Source organism: Leuresthes tenuis, unplaced genomic scaffold (genome assembly GCF_036924035.1).
Source record: "Leuresthes tenuis unplaced genomic scaffold, fLeuTen1.0.hap1 SCAF_71, whole genome shotgun sequence".
Classification (NCBI taxonomy): Eukaryota; Metazoa; Chordata; class Actinopteri; order Atheriniformes; family Atherinopsidae; genus Leuresthes; species Leuresthes tenuis.
The window spans coordinates 210,699-231,070 of NW_027325425.1; the positions used below are offsets into that span (position 1 = coordinate 210,699).

At 44.9% G+C, this 20,372-nt stretch overlaps 3 non-coding genes and 2 pseudogenes across 3 annotated transcripts; 4 read left to right on the top strand and 1 right to left on the bottom strand.

The window, feature by feature from the left end:
* The first annotated feature begins 2,421 nt into the window (after nucleotides 1-2,421).
* Nucleotides 2,422-2,611, top strand: LOC140286054 (U2 spliceosomal RNA). The gene has a single exon (XR_011910962.1). It is a non-coding gene; the product is annotated as a U2 spliceosomal RNA (small nuclear RNA).
* Nucleotides 2,612-3,022: 411 nt separating this feature from the next.
* Nucleotides 3,023-3,136, top strand: LOC140286084 (U5 spliceosomal RNA). The gene has a single exon (XR_011910977.1). It is a non-coding gene; the product is annotated as a U5 spliceosomal RNA (small nuclear RNA).
* A 275-nt stretch (nucleotides 3,137-3,411) lies between these two features.
* On the top strand, nucleotides 3,412-3,599 carry LOC140286060 (U2 spliceosomal RNA). The gene has a single exon (XR_011910967.1). It is a non-coding gene; the product is annotated as a U2 spliceosomal RNA (small nuclear RNA).
* A 2,513-nt stretch (nucleotides 3,600-6,112) lies between these two features.
* LOC140286074 (U2 spliceosomal RNA) lies at nucleotides 6,113-6,319 on the top strand (annotated as a pseudogene).
* Nucleotides 6,320-10,086: 3,767 nt separating this feature from the next.
* Nucleotides 10,087-10,236, bottom strand: LOC140286076 (U2 spliceosomal RNA; annotated as a pseudogene).
* Between the last annotated feature and the right edge of the window lie 10,136 nt (nucleotides 10,237-20,372).

A 20,372-nucleotide genomic window follows, 5' to 3' on the forward strand; every position in this document is an offset into this window, starting at 1 on the left:
AAACACTGATGGTTATTTCTGACATGCAATCATGAGGCTTTCCATCTGTGGGGTAGGTAGCAGTGTGGATGGATTAAGTGTAGCACATCTCTCGACAACAAGGTGTGGCTGTGAAAGAAGAACTGTTATGTAGGAGAGATGTCTGGTAAAGATATTTTGTTAAGTAACCATATCACAGCCACTGCATGAGGTACCTTAAGTGTTAATGGGTGAAATAACACCATTATTGTTGATGCCTGCACTGCCAATGGCTTCTGGCCATTGATTCAAAAGTACGATCTCGTCCCTGTTTCCCCCTTTCAGTGGACACTTGCCCCTAATTACCGCAATTCAGCAGGGGGTCTTTCATTAGGAGTACTGGACTCCCCCGTGCACGGTTTCAGCTCCGACCCTGGAAAGCGGAAAAAACGTTGAGATCTGGTTTGAGGACCCAATTGTTGAGAAAAGTCTCTCAATGAGACTCAGAGTTGCTGGAGTCAGTTAATGCAAATGTTTAATCTTGCAGCAAGTTCAAGAATGTGTGTGTGAATGGGTGTATGTGTGCGAACGTGTGTGAGTTTGTGTATGTGAGAGTTTAATGAACCTGTTATCCACAGGCAGGTCTTAACTAGTATGGCACAGGTCCAGCCTGTCTCATCTTTTTTGGAAGGTCCAGCGCTCGGCCGTAACCCTTCTGTCTGTTTGGACTCTCACATACATTCGGTTAATCATAGAAAAACGAGAACAAAACTTTTTAGCCCCTTAAATTCATAAAACAGACATGGTGCAGTTATTTCCATTCTAGAAAATAAGAGTAATCACCACCATTCCTATAAATTCTGGATATTCTAACAATCTGAATCTTTTTTAAATGTTCGATGAAGCCCTTTGCTGTTCTGTTTAGAGACTCAGCTGATCATAAACCAAGTTTTGCTCTTGAACCAAGCTTCTAAACTCTTCACCTTTTTCATTTCTCAGTTAGTATTCACTTTAAAACTGATTAAAAGATAAATTAAATGAATGCCTATCAACAAATGTGGGATCTAAACTCTAGTGCTTTCTCTAAAATAATTTCCTTTCTCAATTCAGAAATGTGTGTGTGTAAGTCACAACACCCGTGACACCAAAACAGCTTTCTTTTCTCTCTTTTCTCTACACTCTGCACTGTGAGCACACACACCAAATCAGAAAGGCTTTTTTCTCTCTTTTCTACATTATGGACTGTGGGGACACAAAACCGCTCTCTCTCTTTTTTTTTTTGATTGTGTGCCAGGGCGTTGTCTCACGTATTAGATTATGCTTAAGATACGAATGGGTTTATCAGTCACATCAGAATCCATACATACTGATCCTCCCGTAATAAAATGGTCGGATCTTATCAAACACACTTTGTTTCTTGTGACAAGTCAGCGAAACAGCGTATACACGTCAAGACACTGAATCAAGTTTGCCACAAGAACTCATAAGTTTGGCAGTATTGCTCTGCCGTCAGCAATCATACACCCATTTTATTTTCATGAGACATGTGCAGGCACCTGTTCATCTACTGTTCTATCACTATGAATTAGTTTATCTATTATCAATAAGGATACTTCTACAACTACTATCAAAGTATGTCCGGACTTCTTATGTTGTCAGTTGCTATATATGAATAAGTGGGTTGCTACTGAAAAGCATTAAGCATGTCACACAGCCCAAACATATAACATTTCAGGACACTTACACAACACATTCAAATCAAACAGTCAGACAACATACAAGAACATATACCCCAGCCGGCATTGCTCCCTGCCTATTTTCCTACAACTCACTATGTGTGCGCACACCTTTATTCACAAACTCTTCAACTTATACTCTTTTACCGAAGCTGCTACAGCTCGATTGGCCAAATACCCTTAGATCCTATTTCGGTGAATTTGACATCTGCCTTGTATGTAACAGATTAGCGGTTTAGCAGTTTTAATTTAGTTTGAGTGAAGGAATTCATTTTATAGCAAAATCCGAAATCGTGAAGAACTCATGAAAGTAAGCTTATTCTCGGATTCCTGAAACTTTAGATTTGCTCTTTCTTTTACTGCAAAGTACAACGTTGAGCAGCACTAATGAGTTGTTTCTATTTTTGGCAGGCTTTACCTTTGCGGATGAAGCCCTTTCTGTCTGTGCAAAAGAAATCTTGTTACTGTGCAGAGTGACTTCTCTGACTAGAGTCGCCTTACTTGTTGCGACTGTGCCGATGTTCGAAGCTGGAGTGCAAAGTTGTTGCTTGAATGGTGCTCGCTGGAGCGTGTGGTAGTGTAAAGTTATACCATTTAAAAGGGCTGAAGAGTGCTCAGTGCAGCGGGTGGGCGGAGGTGCAAAGTGACACTATGGCCATAAAAAGAACACCGCTACAAGTGCGCATTGTGCCAGGAAGGGCCCTCGGACGTGAACCAGTGGACAGTTATCGCTTCTCGGCCTTTTGGCTAAGATCAAGTGTAGTATCTGTTCTTATCAGTTTAATGTCTGATATGTCCTCTATGCGAGACTACATATTAAATGGATTTTTATCAATAGGAGTTGAAAAAGGAGCTTGCTCCGTTCACTCCAAGCATCGACCCGGTACTGCAGTGCCGCTGGGAACGGTGCGCTCTCCTCTGCTCTTGTGAAAAAGCAAACAGCGGTGCAGGATGGAAGTTTCAGGGAGCCTAAGATGAAACTTTCTTTTAATCTGCTGATAAAAGAGAGTGAATGCGAAGCAGACTTTAACACGGCTCTGGGAGCGAGCCGAGTGCGGGCTAACCGGGAGAATTGCTTGAAAGAAACGCGACACCGAATGAGCAGTCAGATCAAAGCCTCAATACGGTGTTCCCGTGTTGTTTGTGGCTGCCTTGTCTTTTGCACAGAGTAAAAGACAAGGCAGCCATCGAATAGGGCCCGATTGTTCCTACTTGGTCAGCCGAGGAGCAAGGGGGGGGAGCAAGCGTCTCAACCAAGCAAAGCTCACCATGGGGAAGGTGGCTATGCCAACTAGCCTGATGCCCTGCTCCCGCAGTGATGGATAATCATACACTGGTTTCTCTTCATAATGTACAAGTCTTTCGCCTTTTACTAAAGACTTCCGTGGAGAGCAGCACTAATGAATTGTTTCTATTTTTGGCAGGCTTTACCTTTGCGGGTGAAGCCCTTTCTGTCTGTGCAAAAGAAATCTTGTTACTGTGCAGAGTGACTTCTCTGAGTAGAGTCGCCTTACTTGTTGCGACTGTGCCGATGTTGCTTGAATGGTGCTCGCTGGAGCGTGCGGTAGTGTAAAGTTATACCATTTAAAAGGGTTGAAGAGTGCTCAGTGCAGCGGGTGGGCGGAGGTGCAAAGTGACACTATGGCCATAAAACGAACACCGCTACAAGTGCGCATTGTGCCAGGAAGGGCCCTCGGACGTGAACCAGTGGACAGTTATCGCTTCTCGGCCTTTTGGCTAAGATCAAGTGTAGTATCTGTACTTATCAGTTTAATATGTGATATGTCTATGCAAGGACTACATATTAAATGGATTTTTATCAATAGGAGTTGAAAAAGGAGCTTGCTCCGTTCACTCCAAGCATCGACCCGGTACTGCAGTGCCGCTGGGAACGGTGCGCTCTCCTCTGCTCTTGTGAAAAAGCAAACAGCGGTGCAGGATGGAAGTTTCTTTAATCTGCTGAGAAAAGAGAGTGAATGCGAAGCAGACTTTAACACGGCTCTGGGAGCGAGCCGAGTGCGGGCTAACCAGGAGAATTGCTTGAAAGAAACGCGACACCGAATGAGCGGTCAGAACAAAGCCTCAATACGGTGTTCCTGTGGTGTTTTTATAAAATGCGGTGTAAAAAAAGGTGTGAATGCCCCATAGAAAACTAAAAGGTGGAGCGGAAGTGTTCGGCTGCAAGAAGGTGTGAATGTCCGACTATATTTGGTGAAAAGCAGGTGAAGCAAGGTCTGAATGCCCAACCTTACATCATCAAAAGCGAGATCAGAGGTTTTTGGCTGCAAGAAGGCCATAGTTTGCCAAAAGCGGGTAAGGTGCGAATGATCGGCTAAATATCAACAAAAGTGGGGGCGGAGGTCTTCGGATGCAAGTGGGTGTGAATATCCCACCATACAAGTATGGTGGAGAGGAAGCTGTGAATGGCCGACCATAGTTTGCAAAAAGCGGGTGAGAAAAGGTGCGAATGTCCAACCATACATGATCAAAACAGGGAGCGAATGGAAAGCTATAGGCCGATCACGTTGCTCTGTGTGGACTACAAAATTGTGGCTCGAGTCCTAGTTGGTCGTCTTCGGAAGGCTCTACCTCATGTAATCCATGAGGATCAGACGTGTGGGGTGGAGGGAAGGCTAATACAGTGGAATCTGGGATTGGTGAGGGACTGTATTCATTGGGTGGAGGAGCGGGGGATCAATATGAGTTTGGTGGGGTTAGATATGGAGAAAGCGTTTGACAGGGTGAACCACAGGTTTCTTTTTGCAGTTTTGGAGAGGATGGGATTTGGGCCCCGTTTTATAGAGTGGTTGGAGATCATGTACAAGGGGGTGGGGAGCAGAGTTATGGTGAACGGGCACTTGGGTACAGTGGTGGCACAGAGAACTGGGGTGAGGCAGGGATGCCCACTCTCCCCGCTGCTCTTTGTGGCTTACATGGAGCCGCTGGGTTCGGTGGTGCGGGGGGACCCGGGTGTGGTGGGTCTGCACCTTCCTGGAGCAGGTCCGGACAAGTTGACAGTGATGCAGTATGCGGATGACATGACCTTTTTTTTGACAACAGAGAGGTCGGTCACACGGCTGTTGAAAGTGGTGGAGAGTTTTTCAATAGTGTCGGGGGCCAAGGTGAACTTAGGCAAGTCCACCATTAAGTTTTTTGGACCATGGGCTGGTAGGGTGGGAGGCCTAGCTGGTCTGCCCCAGTGCCAGGGCCCAGTGAGAGTCCTGGGGGTAGAGTTTCAGGGAGAAGGGAGTGCAGCATTAAATTGGGGAAGGCGTCTGGCTGCAGCCCGTTCGCGGATGGGGCTGTGGAAATCCCGGCAACTTTCCTTAAGTGGTAGAGTGCTGGTTTTGAAGGCTGATATTTTGCCATTTTTGGTATACCTAGCGTATGTTTTTCCTTTACCTCCTCAATATAGGAGAAGTTTCATGAGAGATGTTTTTTCCTTTGTATGGGGGGGGTATGAATATGTGAGAAGGGAGTGGATGTACCAGGAAGTTCGGATGGGAGGGAGGGGTGTGCCGGACATCCCACTTAAGTTGGATGTGGTTTTCTTTTCCTTTTTGTGCAGGTCTGTGCAACAGACAAGTGGCCATCATTTTCAGGCACTTTTGCTGTTTTGGTTGTCATTCCCCTTCAGGAGATTGGTGTCCTGGGACAATAGAAGGCCAAAGGGGGATGTCTTACCCCCGTATTATAGGCAGGTGGTATGCTGGGGGAAAAAGCACCCAGAGTGTCAGGAGGGGGACCTGTGCTTCAGTCACCGGCGCCTGTACAGGGCTCTGGTGGAAAAAAGGGGGCTGGTGGGGGTGTATGGGGTGGGGCAACAAGGGTGGGTTTTCACACAGCAGAAAGGTCTCACAAACAGGGCGAGGGATATAAATTGGCTCGCCTTACACAGGAGGTTGCCAGTCAGGGAAGTTTTAAATAGACACGGGTTGACACGGGGGAGTTTGTGCCCAAGGGAGGGGTGTGGGGCTGATGAGACAATTGAGCATGTGTTTTGGGAATGTGGGTTTGCAACAAAAGTGTGGGTTGAGTTGGTTCTTTTTTTTCCAAGATTGGGGTCTTTAAAGTATGACATGATAATGCTGGGCTTGGGTTTAAGGGGGAAAGGTAGGGAGGGTTTTCTGTTATGGTTGGTTCTGTCTATGGGAAAGGTGGCGCTGTGGGATGCAAGGACGGCGTTGATTAAAAACAATGTGGACTGGCAGGTGGGAAGGGTGGTGGCAAGGGTGAGGGCAGAGATTGGATGCATGAGAAGAATGGAGGAGGAAAAGTACGGGTATCACGCTGCAAGAGAGCGATGGAAGACTTTATTTTCATGAGCGGGTAGTGTTTCTTTGTGGTTGTTTCTTATGTTTGTATGGTTTTTGTGTCGGACATGTAAAGCATTACTTTGACTGTTTTGTCATGTTGTTCTAAATGTTTCTTGGAAGTTTTGTAATAAAAAAAAAAAAAAAAAAAAAAAAAAAAAATCTGTACTTATCAGTTTAATATGTGATATGTCTATGCAAGGACTACATATTAAATGGATTTTTATCAATAGGAGTTGAAAAAGGAGCTTGCTCCGTTCACTCCAAGCATCGACCCGGTACTGCAGTGCCGCTGGGAACGGTGCGCTCTCCTCTGCTCTTGTGAAAAAGCAAACAGCGGTGCAGGATGGAAGTTTCTTTAATCTGCTGAGAAAAGAGAGTGAATGCGAAGCAGACTTTAACACGGCTCTGGGAGCGAGCCGAGTGCGGGCTAACCAGGAGAAGTGGTTTAGAATTTCCAACCATTATCTATAAAATGCGGTGAAAAAAAAGGTGTGATAGAACACTAAAAGGTGGAGCGGAAGTGTTCGGCTGCAAGAAGGTGTGAATGTCCGACTATATTTAGTGAAAAGCAGGTGAAGCAAGGTCTGCATGCCCAACCTTACATCATGAAAAGCGAGATCAGAGGTGTTTGGCTGAGAGAAGGCCACAGTTTGCGATGCAATAATTAAAGGCCTCATGCCAGATGTCGCCACTGAAGTAAAGAACATTTACGTGGGATGGTATGAGGGTCCTCGTTTGGCTGACGTTCGCCGATATGCTCGCCATGCTCAGAACCAAGTTGAGACGCGTAAGACAACCAAAAGGGACAAGTGTGAAAAGGAGCTGCATTTGGCAGCCATGACCATGTATTACGCAGTTGGTGTAAACAGAGCACGAGGCCGAAGTCGAAGACGTGGACGTGTGAGAGAGGAGGTCGAAATGGGCCACGCCAGAGCTATGATCCGAATATTTGTTTTTACTGTGGCCAGACTGGACACTGGAAGAAGGACTGTCCACAGCTGAAAAGTGATGAAATTTGGCCAAAGGCTGACTGAGGGTGGGAGGCAGGTTCTGGACGTCACGCGGCAGCGGAGCCTCCACTAATGGGTGATAGCACAAACACACTCACACATTTTTCCTGCTCTGTGTAGTGAAGAAACGCTTGCCGACTGTGATTCACGTAGTAAAGTTTTGCATGCTATTTCCGTCCTAGAGCAAAGATATTTCTCTCAGAATATAGGAACTTATGTTCATCAGTAGTGACGTCAGGGGAGTTTGATTGTCCTCCAAAGTTAAGTGGAAACCACGTTTACTCTATGTCTGCATCAGGCCAGGTTGTGAAGGAGAAAATGACATCGCCCATTGCGTGTGTCACTCCCGATGGGCTCTCCTTCAAACACTCATTTTTGTTATCAGAGTTGTGTCCCATTAACCTAATGGGCTGTGATCTCATGTGTAAATTAGGCATTATTTTAACTTCTACACCAGAGGGTATTAACGTTATGTTACAGCCTGACAAAGTTTTCACAGCAGTGCAGTTTGATTCATCTGCACTTACATATGCTTATGAGTGGAAACTTCCCAGCTCTCCTTTTTCACAACAACTAGTGGAAGAAGCAAAAGCGTTAGTTTCACCCCTTTCTGATTTCATGCAACCTGCTGATTTGCACTGCACATCACACATTTCTTTGGGGCCTGACAATGACTATGAGAAGAAGTGAAAAAATATGTGCGCCTACTTTATTGGCTGTGTCGCTCACTCCAGAGCAATTCGATTTTTTTAATGTTTGTGGTACTCGCCCTCACATTTCCTTGGCCAAACCTACACACTGGCATTGACAAGGTGTGGGAGAGTTTGTTGCTACATGTCAGAAAGAAACGGATTGGACCGTTTCACCTGCTGATCCAAATTTGATGTTTTCTGAACGATTGTCAGCATACAAAAAAATATTTTTGAGTACAATGCATTGTCAAAGAACTGTGGAATTAATTCCTACCACAGAATCACATTTTGAAGCATGTTTTTAATCTGAAAAAGATTTGTCTTCGATACCCATGTTGGCTGAAGTGCCCAATGATCTTTGGGCGAAGAGCAAATATGATGTGGGGTTGTTTATTGTTGAAACTAGATTAGAAGTAGATAAATATGAAGGACAAAGCAGTTTGAACTTGGTTTGAGAGAAGGAATTAATTTTATTGCAAAATCCGAATTCATGCATAACTCGTCAAATAGATAGTGATGTGTCGTTCGTGAGCGATTCGTTCGACATGAACAAATTTTTTATATGACTCGGGAGTAACGAGTTGTCTCAGTGAGTGATTCGTTCATTTTCATGCAGTACCCTTCCTCACCACATGGCAGGCGGCAGCTTCATAAGCTCAGTCAGCAGGACAGGAAACAGTATTGATTCGTTCATGACTCAACTCCTCGACTGACAGGTCCTCGCACAGGAAACAGTATTGATTAGTTTACGACTCAACTCCTTGGGTCTTCGTTCATTTGTCACGTTTTAAATTCTACGTTTCATTTGACAGGCTGAAGAGCAGTAGGCACAACAGTTCGTTCACAAACCGGATCATTAATCTCATAGACTACTCTACCATCAACAACTTGGAAACCACAATCGACTCTCTAGATGCAGAAAAAGCATTTAATGGAGTGAACTGGAAATTTTTTTACAAACTATGCTCGGACATTCAAACCTTCTTGTAACCGAACACATCCAGTCCTGCTTTTGATGATGTATGGTTGGGCATTCGCACCTTTTTTTTTACCCATTTTTGAGGAATTATGGGTGGACATTCATACCTTCTTGAAGCTGAACACCTCCTCTCCCACTTATGATCATGTGCGGTTGGATATTCGAACATTTTTTTTCATGTTTTCTAGCAATTATTGATGGACATTCAGACCTTCTTGCAGCTGAACACCTCCGCTCCCGCTTTTGATGGTGTATAGTCGGGCTTCCGAGCCTTTTCTTCCCCGGTTTTTACAAATTATGGTTGGACATTTAGACCTTCTTGCAGCCGAAAACCTCCGTTCCCTCTTTTGATCATACATTGTCCGGCATTCGCACCTTTTCTTACCCGCTTTTTACAAACCATGGTCGGACTTTCACACCTTTTAGTAGCCAAACAACTCCGCTCCCGCTATTGATTGTGTACAGTCGGGTATTTTAACCTTTTCTTACCCGCTTTTTACCAATTATGGTCGGACATTCACACCTTCTTACAGCGGAACACCTCCGCTCCCTGTTTTGATAATTTATGGTCTGGCAATACTACCTTTTCTTACCCGTTTTTGAGTAATTATGGCTGGACATTCACAGCTTCTTGTAGCCGAACACATCCACTCCTGCTTTTGATGATGTATGGTATGGCATTCGAACCTACTTGTTGCCCGCTTTTCATTAATTATGGGTGGACATTCACACCTTGTCGCAGCCAAACACCTCCGCTCCCTGTTTTGATCATGTATGGTTGGACATTCGCACCTTTTCTCACCCGCTTTTTGCAAACTATGGTCGGCCATTCACAGCTTCCTCTCCACCATACTTGTATGGTGGGATATTCACACCCACTTGCATCCGAAGACCTCCGCCCCCACTTTTATTTATATTTTACTTCACTTTTACTTGATATTTAGTCGGTCATTCGCACCTTACCCGCTTTTGGCAAACTATGGCCTTCTTGCAGCCAAAAACCTCTGATCTCGCTTTTGATGATGTAAGGTTGGGCATTCAGACCTTGCTTCACCTGCTTTTCACCAAATATAGTCGGACATTCACACCTTCTTGCAGCCGAACACTTCCGCTCCACCTTTTAGTTTTCTCTGGGGCATTCACACCTTTATTTTCACTGCATTTTATAAAAACACCACAGGAACACCGTATTGAGGCTTTGTTCTGACCGCTCATTCGGTGTCGCATTTCTTTCAAGCAATTCTCCTGGTTAGCCCGCACTCGGCTCGCTCCCAGAGCCGTGTTAAAGTGTACTTCGCATTCACTCTCTTTTCTCAGCAGACTAAAAGAAAGTTTCATCTTGGGGTCCCTGAAACTTCCATCCTGCACCGCTGTTTGCTTTTTCACAAGAGCAGAGGAGAGCGCACCGTTCCCAGCGGCACTGCAGTACCGGGTCGATGCTTGGAGTGAACGGAGCAAGCTCCTTTTTCAACTCCTATTGATACAAATCCATTTAATATGTGGTCCTTGCATAGACATATCACAACTTGGTTTGAGTGAAGGAATTAATTTTATATCAAAATCCGGAATTGTGTAGAACTCGTGAAACGACGCTTATTCTCGGATTCCTGAAAAGGTTTAGTGTTGTTCTCTCCTATCCTGCAAAGTACAACGTTCTTTTTTGTTTAAAGCTATTTGGACATGGATAAATATGAAGGACAAAGAAGTTTTAACTTAGTTTGAGTGAAGGAATTCATTTTATATCAAAATCCGAAATTGTGTAGAACTCGTAAAAATAAGCTTATTCTCGGATTCCTAAAGGTTTAGTGTTGTTGTTTCCTATCCTGCAAAGTACAACGTTCTTTTTTGTTCAAAGCTATTTAGACATGGATAAATATGAAGGAAAATGCAGTTTTAACTTGGTTTGAGTGAAGGAATTCATTTTATATCAAAATCCGGAATTGTGCATTATGGCAGCAGAATTGTAGTCTGAATACCTTTATGCCAAACAGATTTGCTTTGCCAAGGGAAGTTTTATAATTGTTTATTGTTTATGTTTACAATATATAAACTAGCAGAATAATTAATTCATCCTCCTGTTCCCTCCCACCCCGGAGAGGGCAGCCAGAGACTGGCTGCAATAGGCATCCCCGCTACCTGGGACCCAACACAGGGCAGGAGGGCCTGATGTCCACCAGGCTCGGGGCCTGCAGTCACCATATTCCGGGAACTACTGTACCCCCAGAAGGAACCCATCCCGCCCCACCCCACTCAACCCAACCCCACCCCAGAGGACCTCTACAAAAACAAACAAACAACAACAAAAATCAAACAAACAAACAAACAAATCACCCGGTTACACCAGTCGCAGCAGCCCGGGCCTGAGACCCACCATCACCCAGGCCCCCCCAGGCCCCCCCCAACAGGGGAAAAGCACACCCCCATACAGACCCCCTCCTCCTCACCGCACGCCCCAACACCCTAAAAAAAACAACCACCTGCGGACACCTTGGAGTTCCCAGAGCAACAAGGCCGGCACCAGGACCTGCACCAACCCACGCATACTGTGGCATGTCCAGGGCAACCCAGACCCCCCAGGCACAGGCAGGGCCCCGCCCCGGGCACAAGGCAGCGGCAAGCCACCAGGTCCAGGCCCAGCTCCACCACCCACGCCAGAGCGGCCCCGTCACCCGGTACAGAGCCAGCAGCCACCACCCCAAGGCCCCTAAGGGACCCCGCCCCACACCGCAAGACAGCCCCACCCGCAAGCCCCCAAAACTGCCCTCCAAGCCCGACACACAGTCCCCCCCAGCAATGACCAACCCGGTCCCCACGACCCGAGAGACCACCAGACGCCCGAAGCCACACAGCCCCCCCCCAGCACACACCCAACCGCCCAGAGCGACGGGACATCAACCCACCACCAACACTATGTGATCAAGCTAATCAGAGGGGACCAGAGAGAATTAAATTCAGCCAATTGATGTTTTGAGGAAGCAGACATTGTTTCCATGCTAATATAATCTAAAAGAAAATTTCTAAACTGGTTAATACACAGATTGTTCTTCGCTTTCCAGTTCATGAGAATAGTTTTCTTTGCTATACATAACACTGTGAGGATCATGTGTGCTAAGCTAAATTCCACGTTGATGTTGTCTAAGTCACCCAGTATGCACAGTGTGGGGCATGCAGGAATGCTACACTTTAGCCATGTTGATAGGTCCGCACAGACTTCAAGCCAGAACTTCTGGACAGGCGCACAAAACCACAAAGCGTGTGCATAATCATCAGGTGTGTTATCTGTGCAATGTGAGCAGATGTTTGAGTGTGTTAGACCCATCCTGAACATCCTTTGTCCGGTATAGTGTGTTCTATGAAGAATTTTGTATTGTATGAGCTGTAAATTAGGATTTCGAGTCATTCTGAAGGTGTTCAAACATATTTGTGGCCAGAAGCTATGACTAGAACTGATGGATAAATCTGCCTCCCATTTTGAGGACGGTAGAGACATTGTGTCATCTATCTTAGACAATAATTTATATATTTTTGATAGTAGTTTTGGGGTGCAGATGCTTAGAAATTCTGCTACCCTAATCGGGAGTTGTAAGTCTGGTTGGTGGAGGATATATTTCTTTGTTATTATAGACTTAAGTTGTTGATATTCTAGGAATTTATTGCTGCCTATCTCATGTTGTGATATGAGCTCATCAAATGAAATAAAATGTCCATTTTGGATTATATGTTCCAGATGTTTGATTCCTTTGATCTTCCACAGAGTAAAGTTTAGCATTTTTTTGTTTTGCAGGATGTCAGGATTGTTCCAGATGGGTGTAAGCTTACACGGGACAAGTGAAGACTTTGTTATTTTAAGAAATTCCCACCAGGCTGTCAGAGAGGTGCTGATGTTAATGCTTTTGAAACATTTGTGATTTTTCACTATTTGACTAATAAGTGGCAGGTCAGAGATTTCCAGATTATCACACAATGCTTGTTCTATACTTATCCATGTTCATCTATTGGGCTAGGTTTAAACCATTTTGATATATACTGTAACCTATTGGCTAAGGAATAGTGCTGAAAATTAGGTAAATCTAATCCACCCTGTCCTTGGTCTTCTGTAGGGTTTTTAAACTAATACGTGGTGGTTTGTTTTTCCACAGAAATTTAGAGATGCATGAATCTAGTGACTTAAACCAAGTAGCAGGTGGTTTTATGGGGATCATTGAGAACAGATAGTTAACTTTTGGTAGTATCATCATTTTAATGGTTGTAACTCTCCCGATAAGTGATATAGGTAAGGACTTCCAACGAGAGAGATCGTCCTTTACTGTCTTTAATAATTCCACATTGAGGCGGCCTGTTGCCACTGCGGGTTCTTTCAGAGAGACTCAGAGACAGAGGACGGTTCAACGTATAGTTTATTTAACCCTTTTTCATGAATGTGGAGTCGTTCGCAGGCCTTCCCTCCCGGTTCGTGCTGCCGACTCCACTTCAATCCTCCTTACAGCTCTGAGTTTTTTAAAGAGGAGAGTGATTAGACAAGTGACTGCCGGTGTACTAATCACTCACCTAGTCCTGCTCCCCAGAGCTCTCTCCACAGCTCTCTCCTGCAGCTGATGCACCACGCCCCCTCCACATACCTCCACCGCCTGACCTTGCGGTCCGGCCTAACCCCCCCCCCCCCCCCCCCCCCCACACACACACACACACACCTCGCCATGCGAGCTGTAAAGGAAGTCGGCCACAGCCATCTGTGCCCCCGGCCTATGGACCACTTTGAATTTAAAAGGCTGTAGTGCCAGATACCAGCAGGTGATCCGTGCATTGACATTTTTCATTCGGTGGAGCCACTGGAGGGGAGCAAGGTCCGAGCAAAGGGTGAATGGGCGCCCCAGCAAGTAATACCGCAGAGCGCCGACCACGCACCGGATGGCCAGGCACTCCCTCTCCACCGTGTTGTATCTGGTCTCCCTCTCGGATAGTTTCTGGCTGATGTAAAGCACTGGGTGGTCAACGCCCCGCACCTGCTGGGACAGAACAGCCCCCAACCCCCTTCCCGATGCATCAGTCTGCAGGACAAATGGGAGAGAGGAGTTAGGTGTGTGGAGAAGAGGCTCCCCACAGAGGGTCTGCTTTACCCTCTCAAGTGACACCTGGCACTGCTTCGTCCACCGGACCGGATCAGAGGCACCTTTTCGGGTAAGGTTGGTCAAAGGGCTGGTCAGCTCCGCGAAGTTGGGAATAAATCGCCGGTAATATCCGGCCAGCCCCAAAAACCGCCTCACCTCTTTCTTGGTCTTAGGTTTTGGGCAGGCTGCAATCGCTGCTGTCTTGTCTACCTGTGGACGCACCTGTCCGCCGCCCAAGTGGTACCCCAGATACCGTACCTCCCTCCATCCAACTGCACACTTCTTTGGGTTGGCCGTGAGCCCCGTGACTCCAGCACTGCCGCCATCTGCTGAACATGCTCCGCCCAGCTGTTGCTATGGATGATGACGTGATCCAGGTAAGCGGCAGCATACGCAGGAACTTACATCATGAAAAGCGAGATCAGAGGTGTTTGGCTGAGAGAAGGCCACAGTTTGCGATGCAATAATTAAAGGCCTCATGCCAGATGTCGCCACTGAAGTAAAGAACATTTACGTGGGATGGTGTGAGGGTCCTCGTTTGGCTGACGTTCGCCGATATGCTCGCCATGCTCATAACCAAGTTGAGACGCGTAAGACAACCAAAAGGGACAAGTGTGAAAAGGAGCTGCATTTGGCAGCCATGACCATGTATTACGCAGTGTGTGTAAACAGAGGACGAGGCCGAAGTCGAAGACGTGGACGTGTGGGAGAGGAGGTCGAAATGGGCCACGCCAGAGCTATGATCCGAATATTTGTTTTTACTGTGGCCAGACTGGACACTGGAAGAAGGACTGTCCACAGCTGAAAAGTGATGAAATTGGGCAAAAGGCTGACTGAGGGTGGGAGGCAGGTTCTGGACGTCACGCGGCAGCGGAGCCTCCACTAATGGGTGATAGCACAAACACACTCACACATTTTTCCTGCTCTGTGTAGTGAAGAAACGCTTGCCGACTGTGATTCACGTAGTAAAGTTTTGCATGCTATTTCCGTCCTAGAGCAAAGATATTTCTCTCAGAATATAGGAAATTATGTTCATCAGTAGTGACGTCAGGGGAGTTTGATTGTCCTCCAAAGTTAAGTGGAAACCACGTTTACTCTATGTCTGCATCAGGCCAGGTTGTGAAGGAGAAAATGACAATGCCCATTGCGTGTTGTCACTCCCGATGAGCTCTCCTTCAAACACTCATTTTTGTTATCAGAGTTGTGTCCCATTAACCTGATGGGCTGTGATCTCATGTGTAAATTAGGCATTATTTTAACTTCTACACCAGAGGGTGTTAAGGTTATGTTACAGTCTGACAAAGTTTTCACAGCAGTGCAGTTTGATTCATCGGCACTTACATATGCTTATGAGTGGAAACTTCCCAGCTCTCCTTTTTCACAACAACTAGTGGAAGAAGCAAAAGCGTTAGTTTCACCCCTTTCTGATGTCATGCAACCTACTGATTTGCACTGCACATCACACATTTCTTTGGGGCCTGACAATGACTATGAGAAGAAGTGAAAAAATATGTGCGCCTACTTTATTGGCTGTGTCGCTCACTCCAGAGCACTTCGATTTTTTTAATGTTTGTGGTACTCGCCCTCACATTGCCTTGGCCAAACGTACACACTGGCAGTGACAAGGTGTGGGAGAGTTTGTTGCTACATGTCAGAGAGAAATGGAGTGGACCGTTTCACCTGCTGATCCAAATTTGATGTTTTCTGAACGATTGTCAGCGTACAAAAAAACATTTTTGAGTACAATGCATTCTCAAAGAACTGTGGACTTAATTCCTACCACAGAATCACATTTTGAAGCATGTTTTTTATCTGAAACAGATTTGTCTTCGATACCCATGTTGGCTGAAGTGCCCAATGATCTTTGGGCTAAGAGCAAATATGATGTGGGGTTGATAAAAGGCTGTGAACCAGTAATTGTCACCCCTAAATCAGACTTTTGTCCATGTAAAAAACAATACCCTTTTAAGCCTGAAGCAATTAAAGGGATTAAACCTGTTTTTCAATCTTTTCAGAAAACAGGCGTTATTGTTCCTTTTGAAAATTCACCTGTGCTTACTCCATTGTTTCCTGTTAAAAAGATTAAAGATGCTGGCCAGCCAGATGAATGGCGTTTTGTACAGGACCTCCAAGCGGTGAATGCTGCAGTTCAGCCACATGCTCCTACTGTGCCCAACCCACACACTATTTTGTCTCAAATTACATCAGATGCACAGTTTTTCTCAGTGGTTGACTTGTCGCCAGTGCACCCTGATAGCCCATTTTGGTTTGCTTTTTAGTTTGAAGGGAGATCTTGGACTTTTACCCGGTTATGCCAGGGGTACTGTGAAAGTCCCACTATTTACAATGCTGCCCTCAAAGCTAGTCTGGATTAACTTCAATCAACCACAGGCTCCGCTCTTTTGCAGTATGTGGATGACATCCTTTTATGTAGTCCATCTAAACAACAGTGTGAAAAAGACAGTGAATCTGTTGAAACATCTTCCTTCTTATGGCCATAAAGCCAGCCTTTCTAATTTACAGTTTGTACAGGACGAAGTCACCTTTTTGGGTCATGTGATTTCTAAGGATGGGCGCTCACTTTCTCCTAAACGTGTTGCTGCAGTTCAGATCATTCCTAAACCGGTTACTAAAAAACAGCTTATGTCATTCTTAGGTATAACATCTTACTGCAGGAACTTTATTCCTAACTACTCTTTTCTCGAAGCTCTCTTAGGTGCTCTTATCCATGGTAAAGGCCTCCAGTCAGCTGATCGTGTTCCATGGACTCCTGAGGCTGAATCAGCCTTTAGTCAGCTTAAGCTGGCTCTTCAAACAGCACCAACACTTGGCATTCCAGATCCTCATAAACCTTTCATACAGGCAGTTGATGAGAAGCATGGTTGTATGACATCTGTTCTTATGCAGGAACATGGGGCAGGCAAAGGCCAGTGGCTCATTTCTCAGCAAAACTGGACTCTGTGGCTGCAGGCCTGCCTGGTTGTCTTCGTGCTGTTGCAGCTGCAGAGAAAGCTGTCCTGGCCTCCCAAGATATTGTGGGCTACGCTAATTTGACTGTTTTGGTTCCTCATGCTGTTGCCATTATTCTTCTCGAGCAGAAAACTTCACATCTTTCAACTGCTCGTTGGCTCAGATACACCTCTGTGATATGCCAAATGTCACTGTTAAACGTTGTACTGTTCTGAATCCTGCTACTTTGCTTCCAACTCCTGAGGATGGGGAGCCTCATGACTGTGAAGCTGTTTTGGAACAAGTTTGTACACCCCGACCTGATCTTTTAGAGACTCCTCTTCCAAACTCTGACATGATTCTTTTTGTAGATGGATCAGCTTTGCGTGATCCAGCCACAGGTACTAACTGTGTTTGGTTTGCAGTATGTTCTTCACATGACACTTTGTTGTCTGGTTCTCTTCCTAAACATTTCTCTGCTCAAACTACTGAGCTTATTGCACTTACTGAAGCTTGTAAGTTGGCAGCTGGTAAGTCACTATTTACACAGATTCCAGATATGCTTTTGGTGTTGTTCATGACTTTGGTGCGCTGTGGAAACACAGGCATTTCCTTAAATCAGATGGTAAAACTATTCTGAACTCCAAGCAGGTTTCTGATCTTCTTGATGCGATCCTTTTGCCTACAGCAATCTCGGTCTGTAAGTGTGCGGCTCACACTAACTCAGACGATCCTGTTGCTTGTGGCAATGCCAGAGCTGATGCTGCAGCTAAGCAAGCAGCTAAATCTTTTCCTGTTTTCGCTTCCCTCTCTTTGCAGGCAGAAGACTCCCTCACAGATCTCCATGCTTTGCAAACTTTTGCCTCTGCAGATGAAATTTGGTCACACTTAGCATACTGACTGTCAGTGTAAACGTTAACAACCTTTTTGTTATTTAATTTACAAGCTTCAGTTAAAGCTACCAATTCGACCGCTTGAACAGAGTAATTTTTTGGTAGTGGTTGTTTTAAGAAAACTTCAGTTTTTGTTACTACTGTAAATCCTGTAGCATTTGTGCCATCAGGGTTTTTTGCTTGACCTGTTGAATAAATATAGTTATTTCTGCATTTTCATAACGTATATCAGTTAAGTCTGGCCTGGGTAAAACACTGATGGTTATTTCTGACATGCAATCATGAGGCTTTCCATCTGTGGGGTAGGTAGCAGTGTGGATGGATTAAGTGTAGCACATCTCTCGACAACAAGGTGTGGCTGTGAAAGAAGAACTGTTATGTAGGAGAGATGTCTGGTAAAGATATTTTGTTAAGTAACCATATCACAGCCACTGCATGAGGTACCTTAAGTGTTAATGGGTGAAATAACACCATTATTGTTGATGCCTGCACTGCCAATGGCTTCTGGCCATTGATTCAAAAGTACGATCTCGTCCCTTTTTCCCCCTTTCAGTGGACACTGGCCCCTAATTACCGCAATTCAGCAGGGGGTCTTTCATTAGGAGTACTGGACTCCCCCGTGCACGGTTTCAGCTCCGACCCTGGACAGCGGAAAAAACGTTGAGATCTGGTTTGAGGACCCAATTGTTGAGAAAAGTCTCTCAATGAGACTCAGAGTTGCTGGAGTCAGTTAATGCAAAGGTTTAATCTTGCAGCAAGTTCAAGAATGTGTGTGTGTATGGGTGTATGTGTGCGAACGTGTGTGAGTTTGTGAGAGTTTAAAGAACCTGTTATCCACAGGCAGGTCTTAACTAGTATGGCACGGGTCCAGCCTGTCTCATCTTTTTTGGAAGGTCCAGCGCTCGGCCGTAACCCTTCTGTCTGTTTGGACTCTCACATACATTCGGTTAATCATAGAAAAACGAGAACAAAACTTTTTAGCCCCTTAAATTCATAAAACAGACATGGTGCAGTTATTTCCATTCTAGAAAATAAGAGTAATCACCACCATTTCTATAAATTCTGGATATTCTAACAATCTGAATCTTTTTTAAATGTTCGATGAAGCCCTTTGCTGTTCTGTTTAGAGACTCAGCTGATCATAAACCAAGTTTTGCTCTTGAACCAAGCTTCTAAACTCTTCACCTTTTTCATTTCTCAGTTAGTATTCACTTTAAAACTGATTAAAAGAAAAATTAAATGAATGCCTATCAACAAATGTGGGATCTAAACTCTAGTGCTTCCTCTAAAATAATTTCCTTTCTCAATTCAGAAATGTGTGTGTTTAAGTCACAACTCCCGTGACACCAAAACGGCTTTCTTTTCTCTCTTTTCTCTACACTCTGCACTGTGAGCACACACACCAAATCAGAAAGGCTTTTTTCTCTCTTTTCTACATTATGGACTGTGGGGACACAAAACCGCTCTCTCTTTTTTTTTTTTTGATTGTGTGCCAGGGCGTTGTCTCACGTATTTGATTATGCTTAAGATACGAATGGGTTTATCAGTCACATCAGAATCCATACATACTGATCCTCCCATAATAAAATGGTCGGATCTTATCAAACACACTTTGTTTCTTGTGACAAGTCAGCGAAACAGCGTATACACGTCAAGACACTGAATCAAGTTTGCCACAAGAACTCATAAGTTTGGCAGTATTGCTCTGCCGTCAGCAATCATACACCCATTTTATTTTCATGAGACATGTGCAGGCACCTGTTCATCTACTGTTCTATCACTATGAATTAGTTTATCTATTATCAATAAGGATACTTCTACAACTACTATCAAAGATGTCCGGACTTCTTATGTTGTCAGTTGCTATATATGAATAAGTGGGTTGCTACTGAAAAGCATTAAGCATGTCACACAGCCCAAACATATAACATTTCAGGACACACCACACAGTTAACAACCACAGTGAAGCGTGTCAAAGCCCAAACATGTAACATTCAACAGGACACTTACACAACATATTCAAATCAAACAGTCAGACAACATACAAGAACATATACCCCAGCCGGCATTGCTCCCTGCCTATTTTCCTACAACTCACTATGTGTGCGCACACCTTTATTCACAAACTCTTCAACTTATACTCTTTTACCGAAGCTGCTACAGCTCGATTGGCCAAATACCCTTAGATCCTATTTCGGTGAATTTGACATCTGCCTTGCATTTAACAGATTAGCGGTTTAGCAGTTTTAATTTAGTTTGAGTGAAGGAATTCATTTTATAGCAAAATCCAAAATCGTGAAGAAGAAAGAAGAAAGTAAGCTTATTCTCGGATTCCTGAAACTTTAGATTTGCTCTTTCTTTTACTGCAAAGTACAACGTTGAGCAGCACTAATGAGTTGTTTCTATTTTTGGCAGGCTTTACCTTTGTGGATGAAGCCCTTTCTGTCTGTGCAAAAGAAATCTTGTTACTGTGCAGAGTGACTTCTCTGAGTAGAGTCGCCTTACTTGTTGCGACTGTGCCGATGTTCAAAGCTGGAGTGCAAAGTTGTTGCTTGAATGGTGCTCGCTGGAGCATGCGGTAGTGTAAAGTTATACCATTTAAAAGGGTTGAAGAGTGCTCAGTGCAGCGGGTGGGTGGAGGTGCAAAGTGACACTATGGCCATAAAAAGAACACCGCTACAAGTGCGCATTGTGCCAGGAAGGGCCCTCGGACGTGAACCAGTGGACAGAT